This window comes from Tachypleus tridentatus, chromosome 1 (genome assembly GCF_004210375.1).
Source record: "Tachypleus tridentatus isolate NWPU-2018 chromosome 1, ASM421037v1, whole genome shotgun sequence".
In the NCBI taxonomy this organism is placed as follows: Eukaryota; Metazoa; Arthropoda; class Merostomata; order Xiphosura; family Limulidae; genus Tachypleus; species Tachypleus tridentatus.
In genome coordinates, this window is record NC_134825.1 from 47,880,220 (window position 1) to 47,900,595 (window position 20,376).

The following is a 20,376-nucleotide window of genomic DNA, read 5'->3' on the forward strand; positions in this document are numbered from 1 at the left end:
AGTGAGTAAGTAGGTGCTAACTGGATTGAGCTGTGGTTTTGGTGTCATAAACACTCTGTTAGACGAGTTTTTCCTCCTCCACAGAGACCACTGACGAATCTCTTCCTTCCCATTTTATGCCCATTAGTTTTACGTTGTTCTAGTCTGCTACACGAGTGATCTTCTTGAGAAAGGGCTGTAGAATGTCTATCTAGCCGTAAGTCTATCGTTGGCCGCATTTTACTGTACCATGATCCGTTTATAGACGTACTAGATGAGGCTTTTTAGTGCGAGTGTATTCATAAGAAAGTGTGTATATATACACAGGGGTCTTGTTCCTAGAATCACTGTATAAAATAACAATTAATTTGAACATATTAATGGAAAAAAATCGCCCGTTGACAGGAAGACTAATTACAAAGAAGGAAACTAATGTTGGGTTTGTTGGAAAATATAGGAAATCATAGTTTTAGCATCATTAGCATAGCTCTAGACATATTATGAGTAATATGTACATTTGTTGTTAAAATAACAATCCAACCACGTATTTATATACGAAAAAATACCATTAATTAATCTGTTTTTTTGGTAACGTGTTTTTAACATGTTGAAGTTTCATACTGTGGCAACAGCTTCATTGCATCTTATTTCTTTCATATTTTTTCTAATTGCTCAGTTTAGTACTGCATATGTATTCGACTTACAAAAAAAAACCTTTAACACAAGAAACACAGAAAACAAAATCCATAAATTAGCTAAGTTGAAAACATTGATTTTAGCAGTATTTTAATATGCACCGGATTTACGAATAAACTGACCTTTTAATATGTACAAAAAAATAAAGACTTTAAGATTGGAAGACAAGCAATCTAAAAAATACAAAAAAATCCCAAATAAAGAGAATAATATAAAACTTTGAAGAAATCAAAGTTCTTACAAACAGATATAAAAAATATCTCAATTTTTAACCGGCTTTCTTTTTTCTTAGAACATTAGATCGTTTTAACGTTCTGTAAAAAGGTTATTGTAATTTATTAAAAATATTTGAAAAGTAGTAAAATGAGAAATTCTGTGGTACTTTTGAGTTTCGGCCCGGCATGGCCAGGTAGGTTAAGGCGTGCGACTCGTAATCTGAGGGTCGCGGGTTCGAATCCCCGTCGCGCCAAACATGCTCGCCCTTTTAGCCGTGGAGGCGTTATAATGTGACGGTCAATCCCACTGTTCGGTGGTAAAAGAGTAGCCCAAGAGTTGGCGGTGGGTGGTGATGACTAGCTGCCTTCCCTCTAGTCTTACACTGCTAAATTAGGGACGGCTCGGTACAGTGGGCTAACAACCTACTCATTTAAATATTTGTTGAAGAATCCGCAAGCGATTGCGGCCCTATGTTCCTTAATGGAATCGAGAGGTGATTGAATGAATGAAAACATATATTTATTCACATGGTAAAACACACTTTCAAAAAACAGCTGAAATATATAAATGGCTTTAAGAATTTATATTGAATTCTATAAACTGTAATAAAATTCTAAAAGAGAAATCTTGACATGTTGCATAGGCGTGAATTCAGTTTGGTTTGTTTGTTGAGTAGTGGGTGGTTATAAACCATATACAATTACAAGAGAGAGAAGAGTAATAACGTTCTCTGAAACAATGTGGGTATATTGTTGGACCAAGTGATAAAATAAGTAAATCTTATTTTAATTGTGGCATAAAATACCTTGTTAATCGTTGTTTTGTGCAATTTGTAACCCTACTAACACAGCTAAAGCAGTAAATTAACAATACTTATTAAATTCAAAAGTTTTTGTTTATTTGTTTATTTTTGAATTTCGCACAAAGCTTCTCGAGGCTACTCTTTTACCAACGAATAGTGGGATTGAACGTCACGTAATAACGCTCCTACGGCTGGAAAGGCGAACACCTTTGGTGTGACGGGGACCCGAACCCGTGATCTTCAGATGACGAGTCAAACCCCCTAACCACCTGGCCATGCCGGGACACACGAGCAAATGTCTTCATAAAAGGAACTTTAAAAAGGTGTAGAAACAAACGTAAGACATAAAGAAACACATAAAATATTTATTATATTCTTAATATACTAGAAAAAATACAACATACATTAACAGAATTTAAAAGAAGTTTCCTAAACGAGAATCCAAAAACAATTGAACTTAAATGGATACAAATGCATTGGTTATAGTGAACACTGATTAACAGGCATTCAAACGAAGATTCTGAAGAAATGACTTTTAACAGTAACAGCACTAAATAAATAAATTATTGATGTTAAAATTGAAATAAAATAAAGAATGTTGTGTTATTAATTTTTACCATAAAGTTTGGTTTTTAAGTGACTTAAATAGATTTCATAACTACATTCACTTGTTTCACATCTTAACAGACATTAATTATTAAAGCTGATGATGGTATACACATAGTGCCTAGACCACTGCTATATCTCGTGTACCATCTGTCCTGATGAGCCTTAGTATTAGCTGAAAGGCTTTGTCAGCGCTATATATGACGGATGTAGTGTAATTAGCATATTATAATATACTCTGTTTTGCTTTCTCTCATATGTTGGTATATTTACTGATAAATTATCATGACAATAATTGGAATTTTCAACTTGAATGTAACCTTATATGCAAGTAGGCTAAATGATCTGGTCAGAGATGCCTACGGTTTAATATAGCTACCACCAACCGGTTTTGAACTCTTGACTACATAAAGAATAATTAGATTCAATGTTATTTTTTCATAAAACATCCACAGCTGAACATGAAGAGAGCTTGGTAACGACGTGTCTCGAATCCTGTATCTCTCGATCCGTAGCCCAACATGCCAGTTACTAGGATACGCCTGGCTAGATCAAACTAAAACTGGCTAAATTCCAGACTCGTAGTTGAACTAATCAGTACTTCATTTTTATTACGTTTATATGTCAGTTCGGCAACTTAGAATTATTTTGTTCCAAATAAAGGTATTATTATACAAATTGGTATAGTTTTACTGATTACAGGAAAGTCCATTTGTATTTCTATACTGTTCTTCTGAATGTTTTCTGTAGTGAAGTTGTATCATTGCAGTATTATAAATCAACGTACAGTCATTCCTTAAAGTTATCTAAATGGAAAATCTGACTTGATATAAATCAACACAACTGCATCAACAAAAGTAACTGTATACAAACTTTAGTGAGAGCAAGGAGCAGTGTGCCTGTCTTAAGAAAGCTGGTAATAAAACATGGAACAATACGAAACAAAGTCAATACACTTTTATCTTACTTATTAGTTAGGACTGTACTTTCACCACTTCGATCTCAACAGCATTAGTAGACGCGCCTCCTGTACCAATTGTATGCCCAAAAACTTCTACTCGGGTATGCATAAGTGCATACTTCCCAGGCTTAAGTCCCAATCCAATAATATTCCCATATATGCTCTATTACTTTTTCAGGGTTCAGAAGTTGTCTGAATTACATATCAAACGCAAATGTATCATTCACATATAAGAAATATAAACATCAGCTTACCCATGTCACACCCCGAGGGGAAGGGATCTTGAGGGTAAACGCCAAGTTTGATTAAAACTGGTCAAAACTGAGAAGAGAGGTCAGGTCCGGACATCGACCACCCTATGCAACTCCCTTGTTGATAGTAAGGATATTAGTTAGGTTTGGTTGACATCGGACAAAATATACACCCGTGAAAGTGGACGCACAAACACACACAAAAAGAACATTTCTGTTCTGTCTCTATGTGTATATCTTTTATGTCATCAGTTCCTGTATAATGAATAATAAGTTAGAATTTGTTCTTCCTTGATGGCCACTTCTCCTACAAACACGCTAGTATATCCATTGTCTGTTTAACTTGCATCAGTATTTTTGCTGTAATGTTTAATCAGTGAACACAGATTGTATGAAAGTCGCATGTATTTGTATACGACTATGGTCATGGTATGAGCTAAGTAACACTAGATATATAGATCATTTCATCTTCTTACCCTTCACTAACTGTGTGAAACATAATTCCACTGTTATCTTCATAGCTATTTTCCCTTGAAAATATTACAGTCCAAGCTGATGCTGCTCAGCTTCTATAAAGCAAACAGTTTTTTTTTGTAACGTGCAGATCTGCGTTTATAATTTTTCATGAAATACTGGTTGAGCATTTGAAAGAATTATGATATTGTTTACTTGATATTTAAGTGCAGTTTACTGTTTTGTGACTCTATCTAGATCATACTTAGTGATTATCCACAGAGGAATAGTTCACTTATTCCTCAAGCAACACCAGTATATAACTTTTTTAGTAACTCCATCCCTAAAATGCCTGTGTTTAAGTAAAGATCTGCTATAACATTTATCTTCTACGAGATGTTATCAACGGTAATATGAAATCAAACCTTTCTTTTCACTCCTACCTTATATCTATTAACTGTTTACTGGTTTTAGCAGAAAACTTGCTATGAGTGATTGAAATACAACAAACTGGCAGAGTCCTTGCAGTCCTAGCATACTATGATCACTGTATATGATCACAGGCATGTAACAAATTCCACTCAAGTCAGCTTATTCTGACCAGACCAACACTATTTCTGACACATACAGATCACTGCATCGTCCTAGGTCAGTCACTAAACTTACGTCACTCATTACTTTTCACTCACCTTCATACTGGATGCTAAGGTAAAATAGTGTGCTATATCTTATTCTGGAAAGGTATTGACATATGAACAGATATGTTTTCGATACGAAGAGTTATTGCAGTGATAGAAGATGCTTCAGTAAATGTTAATGAGTAAGTCAGCAAGGATGTAAAGTTTGGATAGAAACATCCTGACTCTAACATCTAGTAATAAATGCACCTGAAGTGCTTTAGATTTATTCTTAGTTACTCAACGTGTGGAATCAGATGGATTTTAAGTTTTATTACCATCTTGAATCCAACTACCATCAAAACAGTTTCCATGAGAGTCAGAATGTCTCTCATTTCCAAATGCTCACCAAGCACAACTTCAATTATTTTTTCATGAAGATATTCTTACTATTTTTCATAGGAAAGCTTAGATTTCCACAAAAACGACACATGTAATTAGCAAAGGATATAAATTCTCATTCAGTCTGTGGGATAAACCCTTCTGAATGGATGACAAATGTACAAAATGGTATGAGAATTTCTCTCTAAAATATTAGGTTGAGGAATAATTTGTGAGCGTTTTTAAATAATTTCATTCAAGCATTACATGCAAGACTATACAATACTTCAATGCATGAACACATTACACCCAAAACATTTATTATGATACTTTATTTCATGTAATACCTAGGTATATTGTATGCATTGTTTTAAACGGAATTGCAAGAAATTAAATGCGAAAAGCAGATGGTGTCGACAATGCTCGATTTTGTCCACTTGACATTCCATTTAATGAGCTGAAAATGAAAGCAAAAATTAAATACATATGAAAATCAAACACACCATCTATTAGAGCAAAAAATTATCTACCAAATGACATGAAATATTTTGCAAAAGCGTTTCATTTATGCATATATTTTTTTAACTTGAAAAAACGCTCACGAATTATTCCTCAACCCAATATGTCATTTGAACATGCCACTTTAATTTTGTTTCAGTACTTTATTTCTGTATACCTTATAGTTTAAAATGTTTGCGTTAATTATTTAGAAGAAAGTTTATCAGAAGATAGTATTTTATCTTTAAAAAGTATTCTTACACTAAATGTAAAATTCGGGTATAGCTGGTTAGAGTGCCCGGATCGTGAACCTAAGAATATATATTTCGCATCCCACGAAGTTAAAATAGTCTTTGCACTTTTACGTCATGAGAATCATATCCTAGTATTCTGTCAGATAAGGTCAGCCCAAGAATCGTCAGAAGGGTATGTTGACTAGCTGCCTTTCATCCAGTCTATTAGATTAAAATTGGAGAAGGCTGCGTATAGATAGCCTTTGTTAGCTTTTTGCAAAAAGTTCTGTTTAGACATTACTAAAATGTATATCTTATGCCTTCACCTGTGTTCACACTAGTAGAATCAAGAATATTAGATTAAAAGTCATATTGATTAAAAAAAAAAGGTTTAAGTACGTTGTATGATAAGAATAGAAATCAAAAGAATATAATGTGTGAGCCTAAAAAGTGTTTAAGAACTGAAAGATCGGTTAATGATGAAATGGGTCGTGATTTGAAACTAGCCTAGTATGGTCTCAAGAAAATTCATGTAGAACCTTGGTAAATCTATAAAAAGGGTCAAATAGTCTTCAATATACGGGTATGATTCTAGTTTTAGAAGCAATTATTAAAATATTGCAACAACCCCATGGGTGAAAGAGCGAGCATATTTGGTATGGTGGGGATTCTAACTCGCCCTCCAGAGATTGATAGTCGAGTACCCTACCCACTTGGTCATGCTAGGCCTGAAAAATTTAGACATTGCATATGTATCTGAAAATTAGTTTTAGATCCTAATTCTTAAGTTCTCCATCCCAAATATTGGGCAAAATTCTACAAGAAATATTTTAATTTTGTTGAGATATATTATTAAGTCAGTACATTTTGTTTCTTATCCCTTGTGGCTATCACTTTGAAATGTCAAAGATTTTTATACAGATTTGCTTAGAATACGTTGCTTCTACTTCCCTAGAGAAAACCTGTGAATAAAGACAATTAAAACTGTTTTTAAACGCCTTAGGGCTTGTGAACTACGTGGCACTAATGAAGTTTAAGAATAAATTGTTTTCTAAACAAATTGATTACTGTTTTTTACTTGCGGATCCCGAGTATTATATAGAAAGTTTAGAAAAAAAACGTGTACTTGCAGTAATTAGTTCTCTGAAAATAATTTATTCTTCAAGAAAAGCCAAAAGGTAAATTTAAACAAATTTAATTTTTCTATTAGTGTTTCTTTAAAAATATAAAGTTTTCATTCTTATTAAACAACTCAACTGATTTACTGTAAAGACACTTCGTCGAAGAATACTTTAGGATTCTTTGAAAACATAAAACCTATTAAGGTTTGTCATTTATACTTACATTTAAGGAAGGAAAAAACATTTCCTAATCATCTTTTTACTTATATTAAATTAACCTTTTATATGAGTTCCGCTTAATAAAAATTGGTTTCTTATAATTTTATAAAACTGTTTCGATATTTACATTGTGTAACGTTTAGAATGCAAAAAAACACAAAAAAACTATATAGCTTCTGATGTTAATGATTCACAAAATATCACAGTAGAATACTGGTGGTTTAAAACACGTGACACTTATGTTAGGGTTAAAAAGTATAGCAGTATTCTTTGCCCACCATAGCTATGACCGTCAAGTCCTTTGTTTTATTTATATAGGAGCTTTTATGATTGAATTATGACATAATTTCTTAAAACAATAATTATTACTTAACAAATGTTGTTGTTATTTTTTCTGTTTGTTTGTCATAACGTTTCTTGAATCTTTCAACACACTACTGGTCGCCTTAAAATTGTATAGTTATTCTTTTACGTATTTTAACTCTTGTACCTAATCGATTGTTTTGATACCTAAAAAAAAAAAATCCTTTTCCCCCTGAGGCAATGAGAAACTTCTGCTCATCTTTGAAAGTAAAACCAGGACTACGACCTGCCTTTTTCTCAGCTAATAAACCTACACAAAAACCTTCTCCGTATCAGCATTGTAGATTTTATGGAAATGAGCCTTGGAGCAGACCCAATCCCCAAACAAAGAACTTTATGTAAACGACCTCCAGCAGTTGGCCTATTTTCTCGTTCGTCCCAATATTCTCAGGCATTATGTCTTCTCAATAATCTCCTTAGCCATTTGTTTTAGTGTTGTACTCCTAGCCATCCGATTATTTTATCAAACCTTCAAGCTGTATATCCCTGTCTATCTAGTTCACAGAACTTCAGGGACTTAGAATTTGCGTGGAAGCATATAAAAACACATACACACATGCTTTAACGTATTTACAATAACATAAACACGAGATCCATCGCAAACAGCTTTTATGCTTGAATAACTTCCATCTTCTGAGTTATTCAGATGGAAGATATACACATTATTTTCCAATTCCTGCATATGTAAGAATGCGCGGAGTTGCTAAATGTATATATACGTATATAGGTGAAAATCTATCTGTATGTCTGTGTGTATTTACGTATAGATATACACACACTGGGAGTTTCTTTTTGTATAAAAACTCTTATGAAAGTAACAATCACATTCATAATATCGTTTATTTACCCATTTCATTAGCATTAACTCTTGTGATAAAAATCACCAGCTTATTATATGATCGCTTTTACCCACCTAACTCCTTAGCTCAGTAAATACCTTGTAGGTACGAACAAGAAACATTAATTTTATTTTAATTGAAAGTGACACACAATAAAATATGCGCAAGTATATCAGTATTTTGGTGAGTACTGAATATTGGAAACAAATAATTAAAAAAATTAATGTTCATTGAAACGTAACTATTTTTATTTTGCATTGCATTCTAATTTGACGTGTTGTATGATGTAATAGAATATTAATTAAAACAATCGTTTGAAATACCAGGTAACAAAAATCGGAGATAGTCTGCTAATCATTTTCTAATCTGCTATCTTTTGAGTAGTATCTATTTAATGGAAACATTTATTATTATTCAGGAACAGTATACTTCTAATCAGTCCTGTCGATTGTCTATACGATACTATTTGTAAAGTGACAACCTTGTCTTCTTTTTTAAAGTTTTCTTGACTAAAGTATCAAATATTGCTCAATATTGAATACGGAAACAAAAATGTCAACTTATCTGTTTCTCTGTTTGTTCGTCTATCTAGTATAAATACTGTTACGTCGTGATATAAATATATTGCACACCTGGTTAAAAACGTGTTAGTCCGGTCTTCCCTGTCAGTTTCTCTAGTTATTAATTCCTTTTCAACCTACACGAATACTATAAATGTTAAAATGGCAGAAAAGTCGATTTCATAAAAATCGTTTCTGGGGCCACCTTTACAGGAAGAATCAAAGACAGCAGAAAAATCTTAATATATGAAACTTAGTAATTCCAGAGGTTGTTTATTTTTTAAGCAAAATAGATAACTGTTTAGAAGCAAAGTTTAAACCATATGTTCTGAAAACGTACAATAATCATGATTGCTTATGTTCGTGTATTTACTCTCTAAATACAGTCTCATGAAGGGTTTTAATTTTTACGTATGTTCATGTATATGTTATCTGAACATAGTCGTAACGATCCTTCATTTTCAGACGTTTGTTCAAAATACGTAATAATGAGAAAATGGGTATAAGAAATCTTCATATTTAATATTTATAGTCATACAAAAGCTGAGCACAGAGTCTTGAAGATTCTTAGTTTTGAAACGTGTGTCTTCATAGTTCAAGTGAAGTCATCATGAGGGTGATTACAGTCTTGTCTGCTTTACCATATCTGAACATATTATCCTGGTAAAACTTAATTTTTACTTCTACGCTTACACAGTACTTCAAAACTTTCAGTTACAGGGTCTTCTTTTTTAATTCAAGTATAATCTGAGCACGTACATGGTGAAAATCTTCAGTTGTTATGTTTATTATGTTTGTTATGTTTGTGCTTGTCTCGTCTTTATTTGTTTGTTGAGTTTCGCACAAAGGTACTCAATGGTTATCTGCGCTAGCCGTCCCTAATTTGGAAGCGATAGACTAGATAGAAGGCAGCTTCTCAACACCAACCACCGCCAACTCTTGGGTTACACTTTCTCAACGAACATTGGGATTAACTGTAATATTATAACATCCCACTACTGAAAGATCGAGCATGTTCGGGAATATGATTCGAACCCGCAGACTACTTTCTTAATCACCACAATATGCCAGATCAATATCGTTTTTGAGGTTAAACTAACATATTTGTTTTATCTTAATGTTTATATGTAACACCTTAGCTCAGGTGCCCTGATGATTTCCAGCTATCATTGCTCTAATACTCATATGTAATCACCTGAATTAAAACTACCTAAAAATCTTCAGCTCTCGCTGTTCATGATTAAGTGTAACCTGACCTCAAGCGTAGTGAATGTCCTTAATTATCACGTCTTTATACACGATACCTTAACGCGGTCTTCCTGAAGATCTTTAAATATATACTTATGTACTTTTATAAGTATAATGATCATAAAGAAGAAACAATGACTTCCATTAAAAGTAAGTTTTAAGCATTATTATGAATTATAAATATGTCTCACTAAATGATTTGCTTGAAAAATTCTCAATATCACAATTCTAAGCAATATTAACTAAAAACAAAATGTGTGATATCGTACAGAACTGTACATTATCAAAGTGGCTGTGGTTTCTTAACGAATTTGTCAACAGTTACATGTATAACGTCACGCTTTCTTATATAACTAGTTTGACGATACATAAATGATTAATACCGTGATATCTGTTATAGTTACAACGGCTAATATGATAATGTTTTCGTATTGACTTCACTAATACTCCAACAAACTCTGTGATATTTTAAACACTGGACAATGATCACATCAATTCGTATGCTGATATCTTATAAAAGTTACAGTGGTTAACATCGTGGTATTCACTTCAGAAGTTGGAGATGCAGTTCCAGTGTTGAGTTTGTTTGTTTAGAATTTCGCTCAAAGCTACTCAAGGGCTATCTTCGCTAGTCGTCCCTAATTTAGCAGTGTAAGACTAGAGGGAAGGCAGCTAATCATCACCACCCATAGCCAACTCTTGGGCTACTCTTTTACCAACGAATAGTGGGATTGACCGTCACATTATAACACCCCCACGGCTGAAAGGGCGAGCAAGTTTGGTATGACGGGGTCAGTGTTGAGTGGGTAACGATGCATATCTCAGTACTAAGACGATAGCAGTCCAGTAAAATGTTTCTCATGCGCTACGCACTCTGATTAGATTTCGCACGAAACTGAAGAAATGTTTCTCCTGCTTACCAATAGATTGTATAAAATTTGGTTCTTCGGAACTATCCAAATACCTATCTCGCTCTCACATAATCTCTCAGTTGGTCAGCAGTATGTTTTCAGGTTTATGGTGCTAAAATTCAGGTTTCAATGCCCGTGGTTGGCTGAGCATATATTCCGTAGCTTTGTACAAAACCTTCGCATATGTTATATTAGGCATTTAATAAGCATATAATTTTTATGAGTAAAAACCTAACATTTCCGAAACAATTAGAACTATTTGTGATAAAATATAGTATTTTAAAAATAGGTGTTAATAGCTATAGTTACTAGATAATTATGTGTGATTTAAAGCTTAATTTCTTATCTGTGTGTATGTTGTTTATTTTAATTTACGATCAATCTGTATGTAAAATGCAGTTTTAGTTGAGATTTATCCTATAAAATGCAATTATGTTAAATGATTCACTTATTATTATTCACTTATTATTTATTAAGGAAAATAATCTAATTCACGGCATTTTCGTAAACGGTACTTCGAAATGACTTCATACGCAGATTAATTTAATTTGATGTTGTTTATATCTAACTTCATTTCTTTCAATATGATTCTTACAAATTTGAGCGTGGTTTACTAAATACAGTTATTGTTTTTAGTAAAGTGAAATAGTATTTATTTTTTTCATAGAGGGCTTTCATTTGATTAAATATAATTTCACAACTTTATTTATTTCAAAGTACGGCTATAGTGCGTTTTCTTTAACTGCGTGTAATTGTTAAAGGGTTTCATTTGATTGAGTGCATTCTGTACTTGTTTGTCTACTTAAATACAGTTATAAAGAACACTAATTTATTTTGAATAGTCCTACTGTATTAGAATTAACTACAGTTTTAAAGACTATACGATTATTTAAACCTACCTCAAAGACGGCTAAAGTGGAACTAGTTGAGCAAAAGCAAACACACAGTTTAGTTTTAAAGAAATATCTAGCTGTAAAAGTTTATTTTAAAACGACATCATTAAAAGCCTAGTTTTAAAGAAATATCTATATGTAAGAGTTTATTTTAAAATGACGTTATTAAAAGCCTAGTTTTAAAGAAATACTTAACTATAAGTTCAAAGTGTAAAATTAACTCACACTCAAAACTCAGTTTTAATAAATGTCTAATTATTAGAGCTTAGTTTATAACGACTTCAATTAAAGCTTAATTTCAAAAAATATATAATTATAAAAACTTAATTTAAGACATTTTCAATTAAAGTTACATGTGCACTTGACATAATTCAGTGTTAAAGAAATATTCTGTTATTTTCTATTAATAAGAGTTCATTTAAAAAAAAAGAGTAGTTGATATAAACTTTATTATAACAGAATCAATTAATAAAATATTTGTTTTTAAGATAGTTTTCATTTACTGTTACAATTTACGTATTAGTTTTGAAATAATTCTTTAGTAAAACATTACATTGGAAACCATTGTATTAATTCAATATTTATAAATCAATTAATGTTTGTTTTAAAGGTTTTGTCATTAAGCAGAAGCTTAGACTTAAAATAATCTTTAAAGAATAAAAGTTCAGTTTTAAAGGGAATCCTCAGTTAATATAATCTTAGCTTTGCGGGATCTAAAGTTAATAACCGATCTAAATGTTTTTCTTATATAATAAATAAATGCACTTAAAAGGAATATTCAAGTGATAAAGTGGGTCTTCGTTTTTTAAAATAATTGTTTACTCAAACGTTCAGGTTTGGTAGTTAAAGAGCTCGAGTCACACTTCCTGGGTCTCAGGATCGAGCTCCTTCAATAAAATAACTCGCCCTTATAACAGCGAGGCGTTATGAAGTAACAGTCAGTCTCCGTTGGTAAAGAGTAGCCCAAGAGTTGGCGGTGGATGGAAGTCTCTAACTGCCTTTATTCTAGTCTATCGCTTCAAAATTAGGTTCAGCTAGCATAGAAATCACTCAAGTAAGTTTGGACGTAATTCAAGTGCCCGGCATGATCAGGTGGTTAGGGCGCTCGAGTTGTAATCTGAGGATCGCGGGTTCGACTCCCCGTTGCACTAAAAATGCTCGCCCTATCAGCCGTAAAGGAATTATAATGTGATGGTCAATCCCACTATTAGTTGGTAAAACAGTAATCCAAAAGTTAGCGGTGAGTGATGATGACTAGTTGCCTTCCCTCTAGTCTTACACTGCTAAATTAGGGACGGCTAGCGCAGATAGCCCTCGTGTAGCTTTGCGCGAAATTCAAAATAAGCAAACGTAATTCAATAAGTAAAAAAAGTAAACTAATATATTAAGTGTCCTGTAAGATGTAATTTACTGGAATCTTTTAGATAAGGTATTAATTATATAAATCAATAAATTAATGCTAAATACGAAATTATAAATTTATCTGTATATCTTTCGCTTTTCTTCAAGAATTATTTTATCATTATGCTTATAGTCGTGTAAAGGAACGTGCCGAAACACAGAGGAATACATATACACAGTCTTGATTTAACACAAAAATGTTGTTTTAATAAGGTAAACGCCTTGTTATTTCTATATGGCATATACTTTTTTTTAAAAAATGTTAATTAGCTCAACTGATTGAACTGATGTCAAGTCAGTGATTAAACCACAAGTTCTGATCCTTTTTTGCTAACGTAAAATCAAGCAACTGCAATTATGAATGATTTCAAAACTTCTTCAGTGCTTTATTAACTCTACTAATCATTATTTCTGGATAGACGTTTTGGAAGTCACTGACAAAAACTATGGAAACTGTAACTAGGCGATTCTTGTACAATGTTAGCTGGATAAGGTTAGTGAAAAAGGCTGCTTTAATTCGCAAGTTTTCTTGCTGTTGTCATGACAACCATAAATTATAGTTATGTTGCTGTTTTATCGTGTAAGACCATTTTAACACGTTATGGGAAGAGGAAACCAGATTTCTTCGACATCTAGCATATAGGTTCATCAGTGTGGCTTCGCTTGAAGCGTGCAGGCGTGCCGTTTGCTGTTGGACGTGCTGCCGCCTCCTGCGATTGTCATGGCTCGTGCTATATTCGCAGGTTCCTTATTACCATATAATACATATGTATGAGGTTCTGGAGATGTGATATCTATCCCCTTGCTTTCCCCACCCCTACCCTGAACGAGCTATCTGTTCATAACACACATACATCTTGTCGTAGTCTAAGCTCTAGCCTGTCGAACTATAACAACTGACTTTTAGCCCGAATTTACCACCTCTCATATGAATACACTAGTTAACAATCTCACTATCGAGCCATACTTTGGCACAAAACACAATAAATGTGTAAATAATTATCTATGTAATTTATGTTTCAAAGTATACGGGTAAGAATATATTGTTCCAACATCTTCGTATATTTAACTTTAATAAATTATTTATTAAGTGAATCTTTCATAAATAAAGTTAAAATGAGAGAAAAAGTACCTCTACCCCTAAGTTTCACATTAAATAAACTAGAATATTTCTGGGGAACCATGTTTGTTCCTGCTGGCTCTTCGGTAAGCTTTAAGGCTTAGAACGCTAGAACTTAAGGCTCGATCCAAGCAGCTGGTAAAACACATATCGCCCATTGTGCAGCTTTCCGCTAAAACTAAAAAAAAAAACACGTTTAATTGTGATTTATTAGATCTTCTGCATTTCGATTTTAAGAATTACTTAGGACTTAAATAGTTTTATGTATCCAAATGTTCACTTGAGAAATACAACTATATCTTCCGTAACTTTGACATTAACGTGAGAAACATATCTTCATAATTACAGCATATATATAGGAACTGTATTATGACATTTATTTTCTTAACTGTTAAAATTATGACAAGTCTATGCTTTCCATAGACATCGTGCATAGGTGGAAACGTATTTTTCATAACTTCAACAAGTTAGCTGAGTACAGTAAGTGTATCTCCCATAACATGAACAATAAGTTGGTTAGATTGCTTTTCATGCATCATTTCAACAGTTGTTCAGTAAATATTTATGTTAGTAGTAACTTTCAATACCTTCAAAAATTAGGATAATTAACATTGTTACGTAGGTTCAGAGATTAATTAATTGGGAAATGCATTTTCAATAATTTCATCAAATACATTAGCAATAAATACTACGTAAATAAATTCTAAATATGTAAACAAGTATCTCTAAATAAAGTTTTCTAAAATATATTAATTTTAGCTCAGTCTGTATCCGTATGTGTAACGCTTCGGGTTTTAATTTCACCTGTTAACTCACGTCTGTACATCAAATAAGAGTAAATGTTCGTAGCGTTTTGCATGTGTTAGTAATTTTGTTCAACAAAGATTATCTTTATTGGGAGTTTCCAACTTTCTTCTTAATGGTTGTACGAACGGAAATTTGTATACAAAACTTTCCAGAGGGTAATGATGAAGTCAGTTGAAAACAATGAGCACATATATAATGTTGGTTAAAGATACTATGATTAACCTGGTGAAGCATTGCGGGGAATGAGGTCCGTTTACATTCTCAACTTATCAGCTGAGAATGGGTTCCTGAAGTTTTAATTAAATGGTTTTAATACATTTGTCTTTTGGTTGTTAAACCAAAGATTACAGCTCAAAGCTTCACTCATTGTATTACTTTCGAGAAAAACAAACAAACACAAACGCATACCTGTTTCAAAGTTAGCTCAGACAATGGTTTAATATAAGATGTGTTTAAAAGAGAAAATATGAGTTTATAGTTAGTGTTTTTTTAATTTCCTTTTATATATGTAAAGAAAAATAGTTTCGGGAACATACACCTGATTTTAGAAAACAAATCAGGTTTTAATACCATTACCTGAAAGCTTACAGATACATGCTTGTTTTGATACGAAAAACACACTAAATATATTTATCACAATGTTGTGATTAGCGACCAGTCTAGAGGAAAATGATGTCCAAAAACAAAGATTACAAAAGTTTCTGGCCCGGCATGACCAGGTGGTTAGGGCATTCAACTAGTAATGCGAGGGTCGCGGATTTGAATTCTTGTCACGCCAAACCTTCATGCCTTTTCAGCCTAGGTGACGTTATAATGTGACAGTTAATCCCACTATTTGTTGGTAAAAGAGTAGCCCAAGAGTTGTCGGTGGTTGGTGATGACTAGCTGCCTTCCCTCTAGTCTTACACTGCTAAATTAGGCAGATAGCCCTCATGTAGCTTTGCTCGAAATTCGAAAACAAACAAAAGTTTCAATAGCAGAAAAATAAGCATAATATTTTGATGAAATGGCAAGTATTGTTTTAACTACGAAAAAATGAATTATCTTATATTATATTATTTTCATTCTATTGCGTCTTCTTGTTATTGAACTGAACACATTCTTCAAAGTTATTCTTACTCTGTAGGTTAAAAATAAGTGACATTAATGTCTCTCATGACTACTAGTATTGAATCAATTTTCTCTCTCTCGTGTCTAACAGTGACTGAGTCATGTAAATGTCTCTCGTGATTACCATTGACTGAGTCAAGTTTCTATTTCTCGTGACTACCAGTGACTGGATCAAGTTCCTATGTCTCATGACTATCAGTGAATGAATTAAGTTTGTTTCTCATGACAACCAGTGACCGAGTCATGTAAGTGTCTATCAGTGACTGTAAAACAGCATCACTTTTTCCTTCAATACTGATTCATTATTATAAGTATTTATATTGAGTTTTAATACTTAAAACTGCAAACCCTTTATTTGCATAATTTAATCTCCATTACACAAGAAAACGTTCATCATATTCAAGTAAAACACGTTTTATTTGTGTCTTTGGACGAAATGGTAATTTTATAGAATTCAATAAACTCTCCGTATAGTGAGTTCATCCATAACAAAGCGTGTGTATAAATCATACACACCGGTGGATCTCACAGAACTTAAAATAAGCCAGTATACCACTCGTTATGATCGATTCCTCGTGATTTCGGTGTGCAGAGGTGACACACGCGGCAAACCAAGTATTCCAAGCACGTTCTTTTCTCTCCCTTTATTTTACACCACCAATAGGGTGGATAGTAGACACCATCCATTTAGGGATTAAATCAGCGGTAATAACGCTTGGGTCCGAAAGAAAGGGAGACACTAAATAATAGAAAACTTGAATAGAAATAAAGTGTTATACCGAATAATTACCTATATGTATATCACAGTTTATCACTGTGTCATTACAATCAGGTTATCTTATTAAAAGAAAATTTAGTAACTTTGAGGAATAGAAGAGACGATGAACTATTAGGATAAAATTACTTTTTTCAAAATAAGGAATATATAAATTAGAATTGCGTGCATAAAACGAAGGAAATGAGCAGAATAGCGTCATTTGAAACTCGTTAATAAACTATACAAAATCATTTACATAACCTAAGAGACAAACGAGGAGAATATATTCTTAGATTAAGAAATAGAACAGGGAAAATAGGTTTCATATAATAGAAGTTAAATAGAATACTTGGTTAGGATAGAGCATATGTTAGCTTTGCTCTAGCTGTTCAGGTGGACATGTAACATCTCAATACTTATTGAAACAGATGAAACACTCGTTAAACCGATATTATATATGATATTTTATTTTTATAATGATATTGTCTAATACAACAACCGAACGAGCTTGTTTTATCCTTTTACACAGAAATAGCATATTTGTTTTAGTTTGAAAATTAAGTAAGCTCAGATACTGGTGTCTGAAAAAGATTTAAAAGCGGATACGTAGGAGTTATATGTTGGAAATAAACAAATAAAAATATATTTGAATATCTCCACCAGTATCAGATGTTTTATCCTTTTCTTTATCAGTGTGTGTTTGTGCTTTCTTTTAGCAAAGCCACGTCGTGCTATCTGCTGAGCCCACCAAGGGAAATCGAACCCCTAATTTTAGAGTTGTAAATCCGTAGACTTACCGCTGTATTAGCGGGGGATTTCTTTATTAGAAAGATACTCTAAAATAGGAATCACACACAAAAGGATAGAGTTTTAAAATACACACTAGATGTATAGGAGAAGTCAAAATATATTTATTTGAATAGCAATTAAAAGGACTGAGAGAAGATCTACAACCAGTCCTATTTTTTAATATTAATTCAATAAAACATAACTTATAAGTGCTATTTAGAATCTCGCAAACTGGTAAATAGATAGACAAATGACTTACAAATAACATACAATAACAGTACAGATTTAGAAGTTATTTAAGTGAACGTGCATGTTTAATTTAAAAAAAAAAAAATGTTTACAGATGCCTAGCGGTAATGAAGCACATTAACGATGTTAAGTAGCAGCTTTCACACAACACCATATGTAAGTAAGGCTCACGTGCGTACTAATAACACAAAACCCAAACACTTTACGTATACTGAAATACTGTGCTCTGTGTAATTTCAGCTTAAGGTAGACAATAGCGTTTTATTAGTAAAACAAGTGTATATGTAAAGTTTTACGTTTCCATTTTAAAATCATGACAAAAGTTAAATGAAATAAACAAGATGTTCGTGCAAAGACACGTTTCGATAATATAAATAACAATAAAAATAAACACAAGTTTAGGGCACCACGTAGGTTATATAAAATCTATTCTTCATTAATAATAACACTCCATGATTATGCATTGATATTGTCAGCCCAGAACTGAATGTTGATGTCTCGCCTGTAAATAAGTTTGTATTTTCTAAGAATTGGTAAATCAAATATTTTAATTTGTGTGTACAAAATGTTAATTGATTTATCATTACCAGCTTCAATGCTGAATGGATTTCCATTGTATAATTATTAACAGTTTGTTTTTTTAATAATTGAGACTATGACAGTCTCAATGAGTTATCTTCTTTTGTTAGACAATTGGTTGTGTCCGTTTCATCACCGTTTAATTCCTGGCGGTCTCGTCCCCTGGTGGGACAACGGAAGGTTTTTGGGTTGTTGTTTTTTTTATTTCGCGCAAAGCTACACGAGAACTATCTGCGCTAACCGTTACTAATTTAGCAGTGTAAGACTAGAGGGAAGGCAGCTAGTCATCACCACCCACCGCCAACTCTTGGGCTACTCTTTTATCAACGAATAGTTGGATTGACTGTCACGTTATAATGCATCCACGGCTGAAAGGACGAGTATGTTTGGTGTGACGGAGATTCGAACTCGCGACCCTCGGATTACGAGTTGAACGACTTAATCACCTGGCCATGCTGGACCCAACGGTAGGTCTTCAGATTTACAGTCTGATGTGGCTTTGTTAAAATGAAATAAACATCCTGTTAAGTTAAGGAAAACATCTAATTAACTTTCTTTAAAAAAAGATCTTCCTTTAATAAAAATTACCTGTATTACCTTAAATTCCATACTATTCTTATGAATGGGAGTTTTTCATCCTAAAGAATATTAAACTGGGCTTGTTTGTTTGCTGAATATTTGCACAAAGCTACTGCAGAGCTATGTGTGCTAGCCATCTCTAATTGGAAAGTGATATATTATGAGAAAGGTAGTTAGTTAGTTAATGTCACACACCGTAAACTGTCAGACTACCAACGAAAAGAAAGATTGACTGTTACATACAACGCCTCCATTACTGAAAGAGCGAGCATGTTCAGTGATATGATTCGATCCCGCGACCCACAGATTAAGAGTCGAGCATCCTGACCATAAATTAACCATTAAGGTATTTGATCCTTAAATATTACGATTAAGGAAATCAATTATGTCTAATTAAAACAAGAAAAATAAATTCAATAAAAAGTTTATTATTAAACTGTTTAATCTAATTTTGGAATTAAACATAGTTGTCAAGCGTCTTGATCAAACACTAACCTTTAAGATATTTAATCCTTAAATATTACGATGAAGAAACTTCATTATACCTTATTTAAATATGAAAAATGTCAGCGAAAATATTTCTTTTTAAAGCCATTTAATTCAGTTTAAGAACTGAACTTAGTTATCCAGTAGAATCACTAACTGATATTAAGTAACATATAAGTTAATTTTACCTTATTATCTTCAGCTATTCAAGTAAAAATTACTAAAATGTTTGATTTATAAAAAACACTGCTATGATAAAAGCTTAAGTTAAAAGTTAATAATATTTTCAAGTAGTTAAACAACAATCTAATAACCTTTTCAGAAACTGGGTGAACTATATTTTGGATATTTTAACTCAATATATTAACTATTCAGTGTCTGTAAACCCTAAATAACAGTGTAGTAGCTGACAGTTCACAGTGTTTTCATTTACAACTCTATATTTTTAACAGTAATTTTATTTCTAAACTAGTTTCCAAACATATTTTAATTATAAGAATAGTTAACCAGATTTTACACGTAAAAGCGGAAAGCTTTTCTTATAATTACCTGGAGCTAAATGCACTTTATAAGAATCATATTTTACGCCACTTGTTGCCCTTCAAACTGCATCGAAGGTTCTTGGTTAAACACAGTCCATGACCAGTATTAA

General features: G+C 32.7%; 1 long non-coding RNA gene across 7 annotated transcripts in view; it reads left to right on the forward strand.

Annotated features, from left to right (window-relative positions):
* The window catches only part of LOC143247749 (uncharacterized), a 114,417-nt gene that overhangs the window by 68,888 nt on the left and 25,153 nt on the right, over positions 1-20,376 (forward strand). Inside the window, exon 2 of one of the 7 annotated variants that reach the window (XR_013026707.1) lies at positions 16,377-16,530. The exons of the other annotated variants lie outside the window; for them this stretch is intronic. This is a non-coding gene — a long non-coding RNA (uncharacterized LOC143247749). The remainder of the gene's footprint in view (positions 1-16,376; positions 16,531-20,376) is intronic. 7 annotated transcript variants of the gene reach the window in all.